The 21,638-nt window shown below is 37.3% G+C and overlaps 1 long non-coding RNA gene across 1 annotated transcript; it reads left to right on the top strand.

Moving 5' to 3' along the window:
* Window positions 1–5,491: 5,491 nt before the first annotated feature.
* Window positions 5,492–20,304, top strand: LOC123582762. Its single transcript, XR_006704538.1, has 3 exons — window positions 5,492–5,635; window positions 17,211–17,416; window positions 18,036–20,304. It is a non-coding gene; the product is annotated as an uncharacterized LOC123582762 (long non-coding RNA).
* The last annotated feature ends 1,334 nt before the right edge of the window (window positions 20,305–21,638 follow it).

Here is a 21,638-nt window from a genome sequence, read left to right as displayed (position 1 = left end):
ATTGTTGATGGTGCTGCTATAAACATGGGGGTGCATGTGTCCCTTTGAAACAGCACACCTGTATCCCTTGGATAAATGCTTAGTAGTGCAATTGCTGGGTCATAGGGTAGTTCTATTTTCAGTTTTTTGAGGAACCTCCATACTGTTTTCCAGAGTGGCTGCACTAGCTTGCATTCCCACCAACAATGCAACAGAGATCCTCTTTCTCTGCATCCTCACCAACATCTGTTGTTGCCTGAGTTGTTAGCGTTAGCCATTGTGACAGGTGTAAGGTAGTATATCATGGTGGCTTTGATTTGTATTTCCCTGATGATGAGTGATGTTGAGCATTTTTTTCATGTGTCGGTTGACCATCTGGATGTCTTCTTCTTTGGAGAAGTGTCTATTCATGTCTTTTGCCCATTTCTTCACTGGATTTCTTTGTTTTTCAGGTGTTGAGTTTGATAAGTTCTTTGTAGATTTTGGATACTAACCCTTCATCTGACATGTCATTTGCAAATATCTTCTCCCATTCCGTCGGTTGCCTTTTAGTTTTGCTGAGTGTTTCCTTCGCTGTGCAGAAGCTTTTTATTTTGATGAGGTCCCAGTAGTTCATTTTTGCTTTTGTTTCCCTTGCCTCTGGAGACGTGTTGAGTAAGAAGTTGCTGCGGCCAAGATCAAAGAGGTTTTTGCCTGCTTTCTCTTCAAGGATTGTGATGGCTTCCTGTGTTACATTGAGGTCTTTCATCCACTTTGAGTTTATTTTTGTGTATGGTGTAAGAAGGTGGTCCAGGTTCCTTCTTCTGCATGTCGCTGTCCAGTTTTCCCAGCACCACTTGCTGAAGAGACTGTCTTTATTCCATTGAATATTCTTTCCTGCTTTGTCAAAGATTAGTTGGCTGTATGTTTGTGGGTCCATTTCTGGGTGCTCTATTCTGTTCCATTGATCTGAGTGTCTGTTCTTGTGCCATCACATATTATTGACAGTAATAAATAGTTTTCTAAAAGTTTCTTCTTTTAGAAGTTCCTATTATTTCAGGAGGATATTTTCACCCCTTAATACAAGATACACAATAAATATGTATTAAATTTTTAACAAATTCCATATATTTTTGTTTCATATGTACTCATCTATGAGTGAGGAAACCCCACAGACCTATCTTTGGTGAACGGGCAGGGTGTGTGGTTCTTCCTGATTCCACATTTCCATACCCTAGTACAGTTGTGTCTCCTGAGTGTTGCAGGGAGGTGGCAGGTAGAGGCTTAGAGCCTCTAACCCAGTTCCTAAAACCTAACAAATACTCTACTGTGGCTGCTTTGGCCTAAAGTGGGATATTTTTCTATGTGACTTCCTGGATTTCTGATAATTTGAACAGATGGAATATATTCAAAATCTACTGTTCTCAGATTGCACCGCTTCTAGGGCTTTTTCCATCTTGTTCATTCATTTTATTGATTTAATTGTGGGAACTGCAGATGGTCCTTATCTTTCATAAGATAAAAATTTTTATAACATGTTTTTGTACATTATTTTCTAATTCCTCCAAGTACTCAAATGTATTGATGTAATGGTTGGTACACATACACACACACACACCCCATGCCAGTCAGGATACACTAGCTTATGTTACAATAACTGATGACTCCCAACAGGTTTGGGATTCATAATTCTACAGAGAAGGGCTAATTTGTATGACCACTAAATCAAATTATATATATGATCTATATGTGTCATATATATATATATATATATATATATATATATATATAACATAGATGTACATTATGAAGTATAGTTAGAAAACAAACATGTATGAGCCTACTATCCAAAATAAGATCTAGAATTACTGGTAACATTGTATCTATCTGCGTATTTCTCCTAACCCCATCGCTCTCTCTTGCAGACATATCTGTAAAGATTTTTGTAGTTATCATTTCCTTGTTTAAAAAAATGGTTAGTATAGCATATAAACATCTTCTCAATTATTTAGTTTTGCCTTTTATGCATCATATTCAGAATTTTGTATATACACTGACACACGAATGTTTGAACTATTGCTCACTGCTCGTGCCTCCTAGCCAACAAGTTATATTTTAGCTTTATTATAATTTTTGTATTTATAACAGTGTTTGAACTATTTGAATATTTTAGTTCATCCTTCAGTTCATAAATGGAGTATAAAATGGAAAAAATAAGTGTTGATGGCAGTAATAAGAAGTAAAGGACTTAAAGACTTAATACAGGAATGAAAATAATTAGAAATGTCAAAAATCATTATTTTAACTTTAATGAGATGCTTATTGGGTTTAAGCCATATCATTATAGGTTCACTTGTAAAGGAAAATGTAAAAATAGAATAAATGAACTCTAGAGATATATCCAAAATGTAGAGTATAAATAAATAACATATTAGTTGACTTTTACATGTATTTATAACCATGAATTATACTCAAAATTAAAGGGTGATACATGCATTCTTCCCAAGATGCAACTAACCAGACATCCTTCATTTCCCTCACTTTCCTAATTGCATTCTTAGAACTACAGACTTCATATGGCTATAGGAAGAGAGATACTACTATGGAGGCAGGGTAGGAGAATATACTAGCTAAATCAAATTTAGCTGGCCAGTCTTCTGGTTGGTGGAAACTTTGTCTTTCTGACCTAGGGCAAGTGTAATGGAGGGATGGAAGATGAGGTAGTCTTATTTCTTATTTTTGTATAAGCAGTCTCAAAGTCTTAATGATGCTAAAACAGTAAATTTTATCTCCATTTTTGGTTTTCAGTGGTTCAAATAGCTTTACCATTTGTGGAAATTTCTCAAAATTATCCAGCATTTTTATTTTTTGTATTTTTCTATCTTCTTGGGTATTTTAATTCATAAAGCAGAGAAGTTGGAGGGATGGCTAGCCAGATGCCATTTTAAACCAAGAATCAACAACAGTTAATATTTGTTAGGAGAACAAATCCAGCATAAAATACAGTAGTTCAAGTCATTTCAAAAACTCTCATTCCAATTCAGCTTCCCTTCAATGCTCTAGGAGGGAAAGGTCAGTTTGGAGAAGGCTTGTGTTTCACATTATGACCTTCACAATCATTGGGCAAGGGAATGCGCAGAGTGGCAGTACTATATTTTACATTAAACTTAATCATGTGGATCTCTTTTCCAGACCTGGCTCAACTGAATCTTGGCTGGAATTTGAAAGTGTTTAGTAAAAACTCATTGCAGGTACTATTCCATTGGTTTAGGAATTCACAGGAGCCACCAAGCCATTCTGGAGCCTGAAAATAATGACTCTTCCTTCGTCTTCCATTTTGGGGTCTATATTCTTTTTTGTCTTTTTTTTTTTTCTTTTCTTTTCTCTTTTCTCTTCCTTATTTCCTCCCTTTCTTTTCTTTTTTTTTTTTCAAGCTTAAAACATATATTTATTTTTCCACAGTTTCCATGTGTCAGCTGTCTCAGCATGCTGGAAATGAATCTTCTGCTCAGTGTCCCACAAGGCTGCATCTAAGGTGTTTGAGACCTGGGGGTCCTCCTCCAAGCTCATGTGTATTTGGGGCCTATATTCTTTTTTTTTTTAGGTTATTTATTTATTTTTAGAGAGAGTGTGTGTGAGGGAGGGGCAGAGAAAGAGGGAGAGAGAGGATCCTAAGTGGGTTCTGAGATGTCAGCACGAGCTCAACATGGGACTCGATTTCACAAACCATGAGATCATAACCTGAACAGAGATCAAGAGTTAAACACTTAACTAACTGAACCACCCAGGCATCCTGGGGCCCATATTCTTAAGATGATTTCTTATATACTGATTCTTGTACAGATAGTTTTTTCTTTGTTTTTTTTAGTATCTCTTATGGTGGTCCTTTACTTTCTATTGTGGTCTCTATTATCAAGAACATTTAAGAATATAAAACTTATTTTGCTAGTAGATTTCTTTTTTAACTGTAAAGTCTATTCATTAGTAGTCAACAATCTAGGCTACAACTTCTCTGATGACAGAAGCCCTGTCTATTTTATTCACCAAATGATTCTGAGATTTGGGTATTTTAATATGTAAATAATTCTTCTGGAAATTTTCATATATAACCTAGTAAATTATGTCATGTAAAAGAGATTTGGAGATCTGTATCTTCTTATTAAGTAGCTGTGTGATATTGGGCCAGTGACTGACCTTCTCTGTGTCTTGATCTTTAAAATGAGGATGTAAATAGCTACCATACCTATCCCATGGTGTTATTATTAACATGTATGAAAGTTCTTTGAAAACTAAAGCCCTGTTATAAAAATTAGAACTCAAATAATTATTAAGGAGGTATTTATTAAGTATCTATCATGTGCCAGACCTGTTCTGAGTGCTAGGGAGGCAATGGTGAATAAAACTGGAAAGTGTCCTAACTTGTAGGGAGCTCACATTTTAGTTGGGGGAAACACATGATAATCAAATAAACAAATAGGCATATTGTTTGTCAGGTGGTGAGGCATAGTATAAAAGGAAATTTAAGCAGGGGTGGTGGAAGAAAAATACTGAGTCAAGGGTGGAGGCATTTTATACAGGATGATCAAGGAAGGCCACTGTAATAATGTAACATAGAGCAGAAAGTTGAATGGAGAAAGGGAGAAAGGATATATGCTGGAAAACCACTCATGGTAGTGGGATAGTCACAGCCAAGGCTAATAAAACAAACCGAGAGCATTGGCTATTTCTAGCCAAAGTAGGATTCTAATTTCCCTTAATTCTCAGACCACTCTCTGAAGCACCAGGCAGTTCTCGACTAGGATAAATTTAGTAACAGGTTGAAAGTTCACTCTTGTTTGGAAAGCACTATGTAAATCCATTTCAATTAGGTTTAAATTAACTAGATCCTTAATAATAGTACCTCATAATTGTTGAAAATATATTCACATCTAATATGTCTTGTGAGAGTCACAAAATTCTTGAGTGTTTTTATCTGTTTTTCAAATGAAGAAACTGAAAACAGAAAGTGCTTTGCAAAGTTTCATAATTAGTTCTTGCTAGAACTAGGATGCCCTCTACATTTGCTGAAACCCTGCCCCTGGAGTCATTTCCCTGGAGTGTGTGGGAGGATTTCTAGAACCTCAGCTGGCTTGGGGTTTAACTATTATGAGACCCAACAGGGAACCCAGCAGCCTCATCATGCCAGTCCATAAGGGTGTAGAAATTGAACACATGACCAGAGACTAACTGGGAAAGGCCCCAAACTCAATATCTTATAACTGAACCAATAGATTTTGGCTCTTTGTCTACTGACTGGCTATAGTGGAAAGCTTTCCTGAAGCCAGTTTTTAAGAACAAGAGTGTCCTGGGTGGCCAAATAGAAAATAGTTGTGAGTGGGTCTCCAGCAGAGCTTCTGCCAGCTGCAATCAGTCTCCTGAGGCCTTCTTTCATCCTTTCTATCCTGAATGCCACTGAGCAACAGCTCTGCACAAGCCTGTGATATTTTTGGTTCTGTTCCTTCCCATGCATACAGAGATCATTCTACTTGTTTCCCAGTGAAATGGAAAGAATTTCAATCAGTGGCATTACTTATCCTTCCAACTGTTGGAACTTAGAGAACTTCAGGCAAGTGAGAGATTTGGAACGGAGGGAGTTTGCTGCCACCAGCATCGATGGGAGGCCCAGAGCTGCTGCTGGGTGAGCATCCTTGTTTAGACAGATCAGCTTCTCACAAAAATGGGGTCTTGAGATTATCATCTACTTTATACTTTTTGTGGAAACTTGGAGCCAAAGCGTTCTCTTATATCTTTTAAACAGAAGCAGAGAAGAAAATAAAACAACAACAATAAAGATCAGCTCTTTCTCCCCTTCTTGTCTTCCCACTATTCCCATCTTTCTTGTCTTCCTTTTCCTTCCTGGAATGGAATGTTGGTGTCCTAGGAAATGGTATGGTGAGTGGAAGGAGGTGTAGCATGAAGGGATTGTCTGGTGTCTGAAGAAGCAGGACAGTGAGGTGGGGTGAAAGAGGCACACAAAATGATGGGAAGAGTAAGATTCCAGATCTTGGTTTCTAAACATCATCCTCCACTAAGGGGAACCAGGACTCCCTAGAAATATGGCTGATTCTAAGACTGTAGTAAGAAAATTCCAAGATGAGGCTGAACCATCTTACTATATAAAAAAGCTAGTAAGTGCTCAATGAATGATGGGGACATGCCAAAAAGACAATGGATACAGAACTCTTACTAGCTAAAATGACAATTTGAGTATCAAGATAAATGCTGAATATCATATTATTAACCAATGAATAAAATGAAAAAATCATGAGTCTGTAATAACTAAGAAACTAACTCTAACTAACTAACTAATTAAATGGAGAAGTAAGGTCTATTTCTTACATTAGACTGTCATTTAATAAACATAGAAGTGATTATGGTATAAGGGAGGAAAACATTTCCTTTCTTTCCTTCTAGGTTCTTTGGCTAGTCTAATAATTAAATTGATAAAAGGCCAATTAAGAAAAGAAAAAAAAATAGTCATTTCCTATGTACAGGATCTCATAAAAATATAAGACTCAAAGAAGTGACCAGTCAACAGCTTTTATATCTTTTAGGCAAAGAAACAATACATTTGTAGGGAGTTGATAAAACAAAGAGGTTTGAGTCTGGAGTAATTGGTGAAGACATAACAAGGTTTGTTTTGGTCCTAAATTCTCTACCTCTGGTGATAAAGATGTCTCTCTACTTTCTGGTACAGGGAAGACACCAGCTTTCAGGGGGATAACATAGGGTCAGAGTGTCCTTCTTGCACTAGCTTCTTCTTAAGTAACTTTAGTTCAAAATGACCAAAATGCCAAAGTGGCATATTTTAGAGTGGACTTCACTAAACCCCATCAGTTCCCTTCTCTAAAACTTCTCTGGATGTTTCACATATCAACAGTTGAGGTGATGGCTATGGAGAGCAGAATCAGTTTACAGCAGGTAAAAAATCTGTAAAGGGAGAAAAGAACATAGATTGGAAGAAGAATTAGCAAAGAGGAAAAAAAAAATGAAGCACATTTCCCCACAACCCATTAAACCAGCTCCCAGTGTTGGGAATAGGTCACTCTCAGTAAAATGGCTGCGATTCATTTATCTAATGGAAAGTATTAATCTTTTTTAATAGATGTAAGTTAGACACTACTTGTTGTGTTTTATTTACATAAAAACAGTATTTTTTTACTATCCCTTGCTGGGTAGTGAGTGTATCTAGGGCATGATTTTAGAGGACAACAGAGGCTTAGTTGTTACCTTGTGGCTGGAGTAGCTCAAAAGTTTGCATAGTGGTGTTGAACTCTTTTTCTAGTACCATAAAAAGATTTAAGATTGCCTTTTCCTGTGTCTTAATTCTTGGGAATTAATAAGCCCCAAGGCTTGGAAATAAGGTCCTCAACATTGAAAAGAATTTGGAGTGGCAGATTTTCTACAGTTTCTCATCCCATATGATTATATGGCATGACTTTATGAACAAAGGAGCCCAAATTTATAATTTGACTGGCACTTAAGGTGGAAGATCTGGTGACAGAAGGAGCCAGGTATCTGAGTCCACATCATTCTGGCCATTTAGATTGAACACTTTATATACCCTATTGCCATTTAACATAAAAAACAAACAAACAAACAAAAAAACAGTGTGATTCAAAGATAAGGTCAGAGTGGAATCAGTAATCTTCCAGATCTGAGACATTCCAAGACCTTTGCAATAAGTAATGTTAGCATTAATACATCTCCACTTTACATGTACTTCTATCAGTTTGTAGAACACATTGCAAAATGTCTGATATGAGAGACCTGCAGTCTATTTTTGGCAACTATAATACTTGGTTTTCAAGTTAGTCCAGATTTTTGCTTCACCCATATATAGTTTGGGGTATTTGGCAATCTAATCAGAGGAGCAGCTGAGATACCCAAGTCATACAAAGGTAGTCTGTGAACCATCCAAAACATTTTGTCATTTGGCAAACATCTGTGCTATAGAAGGTAGTGCTACAGTCAATTCTAATCTCCATGACAGGTTTGGAGATATCTATGAAATCAAACCACAGGCTTTTATTGCAATATTGTCCTAGCATGTTACCCAGGAAAGGTCCAGTGTCATGTGTGTTTTCAATACAAAGGGAAATAATTCCACTTATTGCCTTTCTCTAGGAAAAGGGAAGTCCTTGAACTTCTATAAAGGTTTTCTGAGCCCAAATAAGTTACCAGAAGAAGAAACAGAGTGATGTTTTTCTAGTTGTGGATACCTTACCCTATCATTCATCCATCTTCTATACTTAGTCCACCAGGTATTCACGTTGGCAGGAAATTTTTGTTCAGGTTTTTTGCACTATCTAGATGTTGACATAACCAATAGTTGGATTGATTGAAATGGCCAGGATTTGGTAAAATGGCATAAGGGTGTGTTTCATCTGTACCTGACTTGTTAAAGTAAGGCTTAATAAGAGCAAGACACAGATTGAAAGAGTTACTATGTAAACTCAGAAGGCGAGTAGGATAAATTGAAACAATTAATCTCCAGTCAGTCTTCTAACAAATAATTAATAAGGAAAAAAGTATCCATATCCATTAATAAGCTCTCTCTGTATGTGTATGTGTGTATGTGTGTGTGGTAGAATGTCTTACAAAGGAAGGGAAACAGATAAAAGCAAAGTTTCTTGATCCAAGATCTTGGGAAAAGTTGTCCACTTTGTGTTGCTTTCTGCTTCATAAACCTGGGAGTTGACTCTGGAAATCCCTCTTAGGGATTATCTTCCAGTTATTATGGGAGTGATAACCTCGATCTATTTTGTCATGGCTTGCATGAATTCAGGAGGATTTTTTTTAAATTTCAGTGGCATCGTATGTGGTTATCATACCTCATAAAGTTTTTCCCAGAGAGGTGACAGAGTATGTTTTGTTCTAAAGGCCTTGATGTACACCTGGTCTCCTGGTTCAAAGGGATGGCAAGGCTTGTCAGTCAGTGGAGGCCATGGCTTTTTCACTTGTTGGTGATATGCCTAGTATACCAGTTACTTTTTATATGTAGCTAGTCATAGCCTCAAGTTGGTTACTTAAGTTCCCACAAAGTTCACTTAATCCAGGAATGAAAAATTTAGAGATGCCATGAGGCATTGAATGTCCAAACACTATTTCAAAAGTGGTCAATTAATGGCTCCTATTTGAAATATTCTGGATCTTTATAAGGGCCAAGAGCAATGCTTCTGGCCAATTAACCCCAATTTCTTGACAGATCTTTACCAAAGTCATTTTTATTCCTAAATTTTTATGTTTCACTTGCCCTGATGATAGAGAATTATATAGGATATGAAATTTTAAGGAGTACTCCAAGGTCTTTGCAAGCAAATGGTTTGTCTCTACTATAAAACGAGTTCCATGGTCTGACTTAATCCATAAAGGAATGACAAAACCTAAATAATATGTTATTAATTTATTTGCAACTGTCATGGTATTAATTTCTTTACTACAATTACAGCATCAGAGACTTATAATATTCCTGCGATATGTGAGTCCATGTTAACTGTCTATCTCTAAATGTAAATGAAACTACATTCAGTCCATCCACTAAACATGAAGACAATAACCAAACAGTGAGAATAGCAAAAAGCTGGAGACAAATTAATAAAATCCATTTGAAGTACAGCAAAGGGAAGTATGGGCCTAGACAGACTTGCTGGGGTATACTGATTTCTTTCAGAAACTTGGTGTATTTACAATTGGTGTACTGGGAAATACTTTGTTCAGAAATTGTGTGGATGTCAGGGTAGAACCAATTGTCTTTTAGTTCCTTAGCTATCCTCATGTACATATATGTCCCATTTAATGAGAGATAAGTACAAGCAAAAAAGGCAAAAGAGAGGGGGCTACAGGAAGTCTATTTGGCCCAAAGTATAATCCATCTGATTATTATTTTGCACCAGTAGTATTCATTTATCTTTTTTAGGCCGTGGGGCATTTGCCTGGTAGTTAAGACTATCAGCCAAGGATAAAAGCAGGCTTAAAAATTGGGTGGAAAAAGGGTGGGGGAGAGGAGGTCCATTTGGAGCTACATATTTAGCAGCTATTGTTTCCTAAAGAGAGAATATCAGCCTCCTTAATATGGACTGAACAATGAACAATGGCAACTTTAGAAGGGAGATGAATAGCTTGTAACAGAGCAGCAATTATAGACCCATTAGCAAGAGGAGCACCATAGAGGTTAAGAATTCATGGAATTTCCAAATTGTGCCAACAGCATGGCAGACTCCAAAACCATATCTGCAGTCACTGGCAGTTTTCCATTTTGTTAGCGTACGATCTCTGGTAAGGGCAATGTGTTCAGCAGCTTGGGCTGATTTTACAGTGGGCAAAGAGTATGTCTTGTGTTTTGTGTGGTAAAAGTATGGCATAACTGGTTATTATGTTTTCCCAGAAACTTCATTTACAGGAGCCATCACAAAATAGTATTAAGTCTGGATTATTTAGAAGGATGTCTAAGAAGTCCTCTTGTGTGTGAAACCATTACTGTAGTTGCAAGGCAATAATGTGGAATGGGATGAGGCTCTTCATCATCAAGGAGGGGTAGTAAAGTGGCTGGGTTTAAAGTGTTACCGCAATGCAAGATGCTGGAATGGTTAATCAAAAGGACCTGTTTATAGGTTGTCTGTTACCAGAACCTGTTACCATGAACCTGTAAGAGAGCAGACAAAGCATGAGGAACACACAGGTGAATGTGGGAGACTGATGTGAGAGTACTGGCTTTGTCATTCAAGGTGACAGCTCTGGCTACCACATGCAAGGCATGGGGGCATACCCACAGAGTCTAATGACATGAGATATGTGCCATAGGATTTATCTGAGTGTCAAAATTCAGTCCTAGAATACTTCAACAATCCCATTATTTTCTTGGAATTATGTTAAAAGGTGCTGAATTGGATAAACTGAGAGCTAAGGTGTATGTGATGTTAATTGTAAGGCTTCAAAGAGGGTTAATGCCTCTGAAGGCCAGGAAATGGGCTCTGGGATATCTGGAAGGAGCACATAGAGGTTTAGCAGGAATAGCAAAAATAGGAATCCATAGGCAGCAGTAGCTAGCTACCCCTAGAACTGTATGTAATTGTTTACTCATTTTGAGGAGAGGGATTGACAAAGGTGACTCAAGACATTTTGGGGTGAACTTTTGAATGCCCTGAGATATTTTATGTTCTAAGTAGGTAACAGTTGTTTGTACCCATTGAAGTTTAAGGTAGGAGGCTTTATGGTTTCCTTCAGCTAGTACCTTTAGGAGAATAAGGGAGTCTGTAAGAGTGCCCTGCTTAGTTTGGTTACAGGGTGAAAGGTTATCAACATAACAAACAAGAGTAGAGCCATTGGTAAAGGCTGCAGAATCCAAGTGAGCTTTAGGAGCCTGAGAAGCTATTAAAGAACTCACAATATGCCTGAGATATGAAAGTCCATGTTAACTGTCTCACTCTAAATGTAAATGCAAAGAAAAATTGTAAGTCGGGATGCAATAGGATTCAAAAGAAAGCTGAGCCGAGGTAAATTACTGTAAACCAGGCTACATAAGCAAAAACTGAAGTAAGAATAGCAGCTGGATTAGGGAGTATTGGGAGGTGAGCAATTACAAAAGAGTTTATGGCTCTTAGGTCTTGCACAAACCAATAGATTTGGTTTCTGAGTCAAATTTGTCTTCATTCTTTACCTGTCGGATTGGAGGAGTACTAGAGGGTGAGGAAGTAAAGCCAAGAACACCCTGGGGCAAAAGAAAGTTTATTATACATTCAGTTTCCTCACTATGCATCTCTCAAGAGAGGTTATTGGGTTACTTGATGGAAATGTTTATATATTTTTTTCCCAAGTAATGAATGCAGGCTCTGCACTCAGTAACAATCCAACTTCACTTGTATGTGTGGCCCAAAGACTAATTGGGTCATTTAAAATTTTTTTTGGAAAAATTGTTTCTACAAATTTTAATTGCAGTATAGTTAACATAGTGTTATATTATTTTCAGGTGTACAATGTTAAATAATTATTTATTACTCAGTGCTCATTATGATCAGTGAACTCTTAATCCCTTTCACTTATTTCATCAATCTCCCTAGCCACCTTCCCTCTGATAACCATCAGTTTGTTTTCTATTTTTAAGAGTTTGGGTTTTTGTGGAGGTTTTTTTTTTTTTGTCTCTTTGTTTATTTCTTCTATTTGTTTCTTAAATTCTACATAGGAGTGAAATCCTATGGTATTTGTCTTTCTCTGACTATTTCACTTGGCATTATACCCTCCAGATCCATCCATGTTGTGGCCAATGGCAAGATTTCATTCTTTTTTATGGCTGAATAATATTCCATTGTGTATATATGTGTGTGTGTGTGTGTGTGTATATGTGTGTGTATATATGTGTGTGTGCGTGTGCGTGTGTGTGTGTGCGTGTATGTGTGTGTGTGTGTATAAAACACATCTTCTTTATCCATTCATCTATTAATGGATATTTGTGTTAAATCCATAAGCTGACTATTGTAAATCCTGTCATCATAAATATAGGGGTGTGTATATCTTTTTGAATTAGTGTTTTTGTGCTCTTTGGGTAAATACCCAGTAGTGAAATTACTGGATTATGCGGTAACTTTATTTTTAACTTTTTAAGGAACCTCTATACTGTCTTCCAGAGGGCTGTGCCACTTTGCATTCCCACCAACAGTGCATGTTGTTCCTTTTTCTCCACATCCTTGATAATACTTGTTGTATCTTGTGTTTTTTACTTTAGCCTTTCTGACACGTGTGAGGTGATATTTCATTATGGTTTTTATTTGCATTTCTCTTAGGATTAGTGATGTTGAGCATATTTTCATGTGTATTGGCCATCTGGATATCTTCTTTGGAGAAATGTCTGTTCATGTCTTCTATCTATTTTTTAATTGGATTATTTGAGTTTTTTGGTGTTGAGTTATATATGTTCTCTATATACTTTTGATACTAACCCCTTATCAGATATATCATTTACAAATATCTTCTCCTATTCCAGAGGTTGCTTTTAGTTTTGTTGATTGTTCCACTTGGTGTGCAGAAGCTTTTTATTTTGATACAATCCTAACAGTTTATTTTTGCTTTTGCTTCTCTTACCTCAGGAGACACATCTAGAAAAATGTTGCTAAACCTATGTTTTATAATGAATAGATGTTATACTTTGTTAAATTGTTTTTCTGCATCCATTGAAATGATCATATGATCTTTATCCTTTATTTTATTGATGTGATGTATCACATTGATTGATTTTTGAATATTGAAAAACCCTTGCATCTTTCAGGAATAAATCCACTTGATTGTGGTGAATGATTTTTTCCATGTATTGTTGGATTCAGTTTGCCAATATTTTGTTGAGGATTTTCGTGTCTATGTCCTTTAGAGATATTGGCCTGTAGCTTTTTTTTGTAGTGAGTTTATCTGGTTTTGATATCATGGTAATGCTTGCCTCATAGAATGAATTTGAAAGCTTTTCTTCCTCTTCTGTTTTTTGTTTTGTTTTTTTTTTTTTTTTTTGAGTAGTTTGAGAAGAATAGTTATTAACTCTTTTTTAAATGTTTGGTAGAATTCGCCTGTGAAGCCATCTGGTCCTAGACTTTTGTTAGGATTTTTTTCTTTGTAATTATGGATTTACTTTCTTTGCTGGTAATCAGTCTGTGCAAATTTTCTATTCCTTTCTGCTTCACTTTTGGTAGGTTATATGTTTCTTGGAATTTGTCCATTTCTTGTGGGTTGTCCAACTTGTTGGTATATAGTTTTTCATAATATTCTCACATGATCCTTTGTATTTCTGTGGAATTGGTTGTATTTTTCCTCTTTCAGTTCTGATTTTGTTTGAGTTGTTGCTCTCTCTCTCTCTCTCTTTTTTATGAGTCTTACTAACAGTTTATCAATTTGTTGACCTTGTGAGAGAACTAGCTTTTGGTTTCATTGATCTGTTCTTTTTTTTTTCTTTTTCTTTTTTTTTTTTTAGTTTCTAGTTTGTTTATCTGCTCTAATCTTTATTATTTTCTTCCTTCTACTAGTTTTGGGTTTTGGTTTTTCTTCTTCTTCTTCTTTTTTAGCTCTTTTAGGTGTAAGGTCAAGTTGTTTATTTGAGATTTTGAGATATTTTTTGCATCTTGAAGTATGTCTGAATTTCTATAAACTTCCCTCTTAGAACAGCTTTTGCTGCATCCCCAAATTTGGACTGTTGTGTTTTGTCTCCATGCATTGTTTTTTTAATTTCCTGTTTGATTTCCTGGTCGACCCATTTATTGTTTAGTAGCATGTTATTTATCCTCCATGTATTTGTGGTCTTTCCAAATTTTTTCTTGTGGTCAGTTTTTAGTTTCATAGTGTTGTGATTGGAAAAGATGTAAGGCATAACTTCAATTTTTTGAATTTGTTGAGACTTGTTTTGTAGCCTAATATGTTCTATGTTCTGGAGAATGTCCCATGTACTCTTGGAAAAAATGCTTATTTCACTATTTTAGGATGGAATGTTCTGAATATATGTTACATCCACCTGGTCCAGTATGTCATTAAAAGCCACTGTTTCCTTATTGATCTCCTGTTTGAATGACCTATCCATTGATGTGAGTGGAGTGTTAAAGTCTAACTGGGACATCATTTTATTTATTTATTTATTTATTAGCCTGAAGGTTTCTTTCTTTTTTTCTTTTTAATGTTTTATTTCATTTTGAGAGAGCATAAGTGGGTGAGGCAGACAGAAAGGGACAGAGAATCTGAAGTAGGCTCTGCACTGACAGCAGTAAACCTGATGTGGGGCTTGAACTCACAAACCAGGAGATTATGACCTGAGCTGAAGTTGGACACTCAACCTACTGAGCCACCCAGGTGCCCCTAACTGGGGCATCTTTTAAAGACTATTCTTTTCAGAGGATTTTAAATCAAGACAATTTTTTCTTTTTTTAATAACATATTTAAAATTTTTTTTTTCAAATTTTTATTTAAATTCTAGGTAGTTAACATAGAGTGCCATATTGGTTTCAGGCATAGAATTCAGTGATTAATCACTTATATATAGCACCCAGTGCTCATCATAACAGGTGCCCTCCTTGTTATGATCACCCATCTTCCCTATCCCCCACCCACCTCCCTCCATTAAGATGAATTTCTAGTAAGGATATCACTGACAAATTTATCACAGCTGCTAACCCAGGAAATGGACAGGTAAGCCCTGGTGCACTGCTGAGGCCAACTGCTCTTTCCCTGAGAATCCCAAATGGGCGGGACAAATTGAGAGTATAGCCCCTGGCTGTGTTCACAACACTGTTGCCAAACAAACTTGGATAAACTCATTGTAAAAGAAGCCAATTACTCAAGAATGAGCATTCAGAAAGAGTAAGGGAGAAATTTATTTTGGGTGCTGGCAGCCAGGGGAGGTGGCAGGCTCAACCTTAACAACCCACCTCTCAGCCCACATGATGAACACCTGGAGTTTTATGAGGAGAGGTTAAGGGAGTATATACAAGAGAGCAGGCAGAGATCATACCAACCCCCATCCATGATCACGCACCCTCTGCCTGCTCTCTGATCAAGGGCAGGGAAGGGGATGTGTGGGGTGTGGTCTTCTAAGCATTCCACTGCTATCAGGGATTTTCTTGTCTGGGAGGTGGGATGTCCCAGTCATTGCAAATGACCTTCATCGATGCTTCAAAAAAGTGTTATAAGAAATAAACACAATAGTGTTCAGTTAGAACATGAGTCAAGTAAGAGATCTTACCTATTTCTGGTTTTAACTGTTGGGGTCTATAGTTGATCAAGAGGGCTAGCTATCAAGGAAAGTAGGAAATTTGGGGGTTTATCTGAAGGTGGAGAAATAAAAATGCATTTTGCATTACATTTTATAGTGGCATTTAATTTGCATAAAAAATTTCTACCAGGGGCACCTGGGTGGTTCAGTCGGTTAAGGTTTGTCTTCCGCTCAGGTCATGATCTCATGGTTCATGAGTTCGAGCCCCATGATGGGCTCTGTGCTGACAGCTCAGAGCCTGGGGTTTGCTTTGGATTCTCTGTCTGCCTCTCTCTCTGCTTTTCCCCCACTTGCACTGTCTCTCAAAGCTGAATAAATCTTAAAAAAAAATTTAAATAAAAAAATAAAGAAACAAGTCTTTACCAAAAAGTTTTGCTAGTGAGGAGTTGAAAACTAGAAAGGCATGGTGTTGTGAAATAGGTTGCCCTGAGACTCTGACAGCCTCAATAAAATCAGAGGTGACAGAGATAAATCCTCTCAACATGTGGTAAAGTCCCACCAATGTTAATTTTAAAATCCAGTTTTTTATCCTTTGAAAAAAATTTAATGGTGAACTCTGAGATGTGACTGAGGATCAGCTGACCTCAATCAGTCAATGGTGAATTGCCTCAGAGGAGGGGGAAAAAACTGACCCTCTGGGGGGTGTTGGGGCCTAGGTGGATTAGTTTTTAAATGTTCCTTTCTCTTAATTGCAGAACAATTATTCTTCCAATGCCCTCCCTTCCCCCCTTTTTTTTCTTTCATAATGTCTGCAATTGTCTAGAGGAAAATAGGAAGGGCTCTGAGTGCACTTTTAGTTGCTTTTATTTTATTTTTGAGTAGCTTTTAGAGTTATACTTTTATCTAACTAAAGATTTAAGTTTCAGAACAACGATTGTTGCTTTTTACTCTTTCCCCCCTGTATTCCTGCAAGCTATTCTCAAATAATTGAGTAGTTGTTTCTATCTCATAGGCTAGCTTGCTGGCCCAGTCAACTACATTATTTTGTATTTTCCTCATTATATCAGGGAGAAAACCTCCTACTGAGGTGGAAATTAAAAGATTACTTTCCCAAAACAACAACAACAACAACAATTCCTGTGCTCTGGAACTTCTGGGTTTAGTGTAGTATGCCTTTGAAAATTATGCATAAAACATTCAACAAAGACCTTCAGATGCTTTCCTTTCTGAGTTCACAATTCAACCTTAGACCAATTCATTTTAGGGTGGAAAGCCTCTAACATTGCTCCTATCAAACTTTCAATATCATCCTCCAGCTGAGCTATTTCCTGGTCAGTTTTAGGAGGACCTGGGAGACTTTCTGACCATCTGTTTTCCTGGGTGGGGATGGGGGGGGGCATGGGGGTAGTTTCCAGGGGGCCATCTGGCTTGTTTAACTACAGTACAATGATGGGAGGGAAAAACACTCCTTAACAGTCTCTCTGAATGGTGTTGTGAATGACCACTAATCTTTCTAATTTCTCTCCAAATTTGGTAGGATCTTCTGCAAGTAGAAGCAGGCTTTATAATTTAAAAGATCTGTTGTTGTACAAGGGACATGAATTCTTTGCTGTGGGGATCCAGGATACACTCACAATGGACATTGCATAGGAAGGCCCATAGGAAGGCAGAACCTGATTACAGAGATGTGGAAAGGAGGAGGAGCTGCAAGGCACAGTAAAACCTCATCACCACCTCTCCCAGGTATTTCTGCTACATTCTTTCCTGACATATAGCATTTATATAAAAAGTCTGTATACCCTAGACCTGGAAGTCAGGCCATAGTGTTTTCTGTAAATCTCATAGGGAAAGAGATGATAAAACAAGTAGGTGTGTAAGGGATTTTCTGGGGAAGTTGGAGAAATTTGGGGAGCTAAGGAAATTTGTTGAGGAGGATATGGGGCTGGGTTTTGAGAAGTGGGATTCAGACCAGGGGCCCAGAGATTCAAAAAATCTTCTGGAGGGTCAGAGACAGGGAGATGGGAATAAAGAGTTGTATGAGAGGGTGAAAGGGGGAATTTACATTGGATGTAGATTTTAATTTTTTTTCTAAGTTCAATTTCTTTTTTTTTTCATCTTATTAAAGGAGTCCCTAAGGCTAGCCATTATATTCCTTTGTATCTTTTTTATGGGAAGAGTTGGACGTGACTTCTAAGGGTTAGAATAAATCTTTACCACAATGTGAGAGGCATTCCTAAAGTGGGTGGAGTGAAACATCTATGACCCAGAAATTTACTACCAGATTTATCCTAAGAAAACAAAGACCGTTATTGTCATAGGCAGAAGTATAATATACTAAAACAGTGTCTCTGGTCTTTCACAGGAACATGAGGCTCCTCCTGTCTGACATTGGCAGGGGGGATGGTGTGCTGCTGGACTGGGACTTTTCCAGCAGTAGCAAGATAACAACGGTTGAGATGACAAAGACCCCTAAGGACGGGGATCCCTTATGACAAACTCCTTTGAGAATTAACATAGCTGGACAAAGAGAATTCTGTTTGTGACTTTGTATCTCAGAACCTCAGTCTCTTCAAATGGCCACCAGATCCATATCAGTATGTGCACCTTCTGGATGACAGTGACCAGAGAGAATATTCTCCCTGGTCACAAAGCTAAGCACTCAAGACACAGAATAAGGTGAAACAAAAACCATTCCTGGTTTTTTACATAGGGGACCCACAGCAAAGCTTGACTAAAAAGACACTGGTCTGGTGAGAATGGTGAACTCACCAAGGTGTGAGGCTGGCTCACCAGCAGGCAGATAGGAAGTAAGCTTGGGTTCTACTCTGTTGACACAAAATAAATAAACCTTTTAGAATCTCTAAAAGTAAAAAAAGTTTTATTCAAGCCCAAGTTAGGTAAACTGCCCAGAAAACATACTCTTCATGGGGAAAAAAGTACTCCAGAGAATGAATAGTTTTTACAGGGCTATACACTTTTTTTTTTTCACATCTTGTAAAAGTTTAAAGGACTATAGATTAGCATATAGGCAGGAATCACGAGTTTTAACATTGAGGAATGCAGGCGGTGGAAGCATTGACTGATAATTTTAGGACAGAATGGTTTTCCTTTAGGCTACTTATTTACAAAACTGATGTACAATATATATTTGGTGGGCCATAAATCAGGCTTTTGGTTTAAACAAAGTTTATGTACAGTCATACTGACTTAGAAAGAAATCTAAAATGGCTTCTCTTATATATCAGGCCTTTAGAGAGGTTTGTTGTTGTTGTTGTTGTTGTTGTTTTTCCCTCTAACTCTACAGCTTCCTCTTTATGAAAAACTATATAGAAGACAGAGGCAAAAGAAAACAATGACCGTCTCTGGGTGGAATGAGATCAGTAACAATCAAACATATTTAAAACAAATCTTTATCAGAGTCACTATATGTAAGGAACTAATTCACATGAGTATTTTCTCCTGCTAATCTAAATTTAGAAAAAGAAAAGGACTTTCATCATTCTTGCTTCCACCAGACTTTGCAGGCAGAGATCCAAGAGGCTTTTGTGGTAAGAATTTCTACCTTATGCCACCTCTTGTCAGAGGCCCTAAATTCTCAGCTGCAGCAGCCCTGAGATGGGCAGCGTCCAGCCAGTGGAGGACTGCATATTGGGCACCAAAACTGTAGAGAAGGAAGACGTTTCCTTTGTTTCCTTCTAGGTTCTTTGACTAGTCTAATAACTTAATTGATGGAAGACAGATTAAGAGGAGAAAAACAAACTTTAATGTCACAAATCTAGAATCTTATAGAAATATGAGACTCCAAGAGGTGACCAAACAGGCAGCTTTTAGACAAAAGAAGAATAAATTCACAAGGAATTGACAAGACAAAGAAATTTGGGCTTCTGTAGTAAATTGGTGAAGAAATAACAAGGTTAGTTTATATAGCTTTTCAGCCCTAAATTCTCTATCTCTTGTGATAAATGTATCTCTATCTTCTGGTATAGGGAGAGTACTTTTCATATAGGAGATTTACCTCTTGCTTTTAAGGGGACAGGGGAGGATCAAAGTGTCATTCATTGTACCAGTTCCTTCTTAAGTGAGTTTGATTCAAAATGATCAATATGCCAAGTAGCATATTTTGGGTGGCCTGCTCTGAATCTCATCAATGGAAATAGAGAATAGTTCTTTGTCAACCTTCATAGTGGTAGTTGATATAGGCAGGAGTAATCTATGGATGCTGAAGTTGATGTGCAGAGGAGGAAAATTAATTTCCTCTCTACCTTTTTACTTTTTTAGCTGAGACTCCTCTACAATAAGAGACAGATTAACAATAGAAAAACAAACATGTTTAATAATATGTAAACCCCTGTGCAAATGGAAGATATGAAGAAAACTGAGTAACACCTGCAAATGGCCCAAGACAATACCTTAAATACCATCTTCAGCTAAAGATGAAAAGATGGTGGGGATAGGAGGGAGGAATGCCATTATGGGAGGTTATCAAGGAAAGTAAACAGGGGTAAAGCTGTTATATAGATTTAAGTAAGTGCCTTCTTCATTAATAAGATTATCTTGTGATTTAGAGCCTTCTTTCTCTTCCTGGTACAAAGAGGGATACACCCTTACAAATGGAGATTTTGATCATGGGTGAGGGGGGAGAGGCAAACCAAGAAGAGAGGCAAACCACAAGGGTGGTGGGGGCTGGGAGGTGGGATGGGTTAAATGGGTGATTGGTATTAAGGAGGGAACTTGTGATGAGTACCAGGTGTTGTATGAAAGTGTTGAATCACTAAATTGTACACCTGAAACTAATATTATACTGTATATTAACTAAGTGGATTTTAAACAAAAACTTTAAGGAGCATCTGGGTGGCTCAGACAGTTAAACATCTGACTCTTGATTTACACTCAAGTCATGATCTTGCAGTTTGTGAACTCGAGGCCTGTGTTTGGCTCCATGCTGTGTCAAGCCTGCTTAGTATTGTCTCCCTCTCTCTTTCTGCCCTTCTCTCTTTCTCTGTCTTAAAATAAATAACAAAAAACTTAAAAAAAGACAGAGGTTTCCTTTACAAATGTAAATGTTCCTTACAAAAGGGTAACTTCCACTCAGTTTTCAGAGCTCTGCCTATGCCTGCTGTTTCTTAAAATTAACCACCTCAAGATAATCTTTATGCCAAAGAGAATATTTTGGGGTATCACATTCTGTTCCTCATAAATGGAGAAAGTTTGGTGAGAAATAGGATATTGGTATAATATTGGACATTTCCTTACAAAATGCTAATCAAACACTAAAAAAATAATGGTTTTTATTGTAAAGAAATCTGGAAGACACCAGTTTGACCAGATAATCAAGGGTAACATAACCAGCAATGGTCTGGACCAACATTTTGTCCTTCATGATTAATGAGCTAAGAAAGGAGCAGCAGAAATTTTGTGGGATCCCCTAGCAAGCTTGCATAGTCTCTGTCTGGCTAGGGATAATGTTGAATGGACCCAGATTAAGGGACATATCACAGAAGCAAATGCCTGAGAAGGATCAAGACAGCAGGACTGAGGAACAGGTTCAGACTGAAGGAAATTGATGCAATGTGACACTATGGTCTGAATGTTTGTGCCCCCCCCCCCCAAATTTATATGTTGAAACTTTAGCCCCAGTATGATGTTACTAGGAAGCGGGGTCTTCAGAAAATCACTAGGTCATGAGGTTAATGTTCTTATAAAAAAGGCCAGAGAAAGTTCCTTTGCCTTTCCACCACGTGGATGAAGGGTAGCAGAATATGCTACTCCAACATTGGATGAAGGGTAGCAGAATATGCTACTCCAACATTGGATGAAGGGTAGCAGAATATGCTACTCCAACATAGGCTTTTTTTGGCATAAGAATTATCTTGAGTTTATTATTTTGAGCAACTGAAGACACAAAAGAAGAAAGAAGAAATGAAAATCTTCATTTATAAAGGAAATTTAGATCACAAAGTGGGCC

Source organism: Leopardus geoffroyi, chromosome B1 (genome assembly GCF_018350155.1).
Source record: "Leopardus geoffroyi isolate Oge1 chromosome B1, O.geoffroyi_Oge1_pat1.0, whole genome shotgun sequence".
Classification (NCBI taxonomy): domain Eukaryota; kingdom Metazoa; phylum Chordata; class Mammalia; order Carnivora; family Felidae; genus Leopardus; species Leopardus geoffroyi.
This window is presented reverse-complemented; position numbering and strand designations above follow the sequence as displayed.